Source organism: Salmo salar, chromosome 01, assembly GCF_965601325.2.
Source record: "Salmo salar chromosome 01, fSalSal1, whole genome shotgun sequence".
Taxonomy (NCBI): Eukaryota; Metazoa; Chordata; class Actinopteri; order Salmoniformes; family Salmonidae; genus Salmo; species Salmo salar.
In genome coordinates, this window is record NC_138291.1 from 29,410,988 (window position 1) to 29,412,013 (window position 1,026).

A 1,026-nucleotide genomic window follows, 5' to 3' on the forward strand; every position below is an offset into this window, starting at 1 on the left:
GTTGAAAATATATTAACAGTAATATAATTTCATGCAATGGTAGGAATATTGCCGAAAGATAAATAAGAAGTTAAAAAGAACAGGTTTTGGGCAAGGCAGAATGACACAATTGTGATCCCGGGCGACGAAGACGTGGATTTCGATTAAGTCAGCCCCCCGCACCTCTCTGATTCAGAAGGGTTGGGTTAAATGAGGAAGACACATTTCAGTTGAATGCATTCAGTTGTACATCTGACTAGGCATCCCCCTTTCCTTTTCTTTGATGGGGGTAGTCAGCGTAGCCTAGTGGTTAGAGCGAAAGGTTGCAAGATCGAATCCCCGAGCTGACAACGTACAAATGTGTTGTTCTGCCCCCGAACAAGGCAGTTAACCCACTGTTCCTAGGCCGTCATTGAAAATAAGAATTTGTTCTTAACTGACTTGCATAGTTAAATAAAGGTAAAATAGTCTAGGTCTCTAGTAACGCATTCAAAACATCTCGGAAGTCGACAATATCCGACTTCAGTACGTTCAAGACAACTGGGAACTCTGAAAAAAACTAGCTCAGACTGGGATTTTTGTTTTGAACAGTCAACCAACTCGGAATCTCTGGCAACTTTCTCTGACCTGAAAATCACTGATGTCGTGATTTTACCTCGTTTTCCCCCGTCTTCCCAGTTTACCGGATTAACAGACTGTCACCATGCAATCCTTAGTCTTTACATTTCTGTGGAGATGTTTTATGCTTAAAAGCAGGGTTCGAATTGAGGGGTTATGTGAGGACATAGGCCTTGTTATAGAGACGTGAAAAAGCATAAGCTACCACGTATTTGCTTAGCCATAGGAAAAGCAACTGTCCAGATGTTATAAAGCGGTCTAGTCTATAACAATGATAAACTCCACTATTATGTCCGTAGTCCACTAGCCTACCGAAGGTTTTGCGCAGCTAGATTTAACGTAACCGAAAACACCCCAGCCTGTTTTGATCACATGTCATGAACATTTGTCATGAACATTTAAACTGTTTGTCATTGATTTGGCCCACAT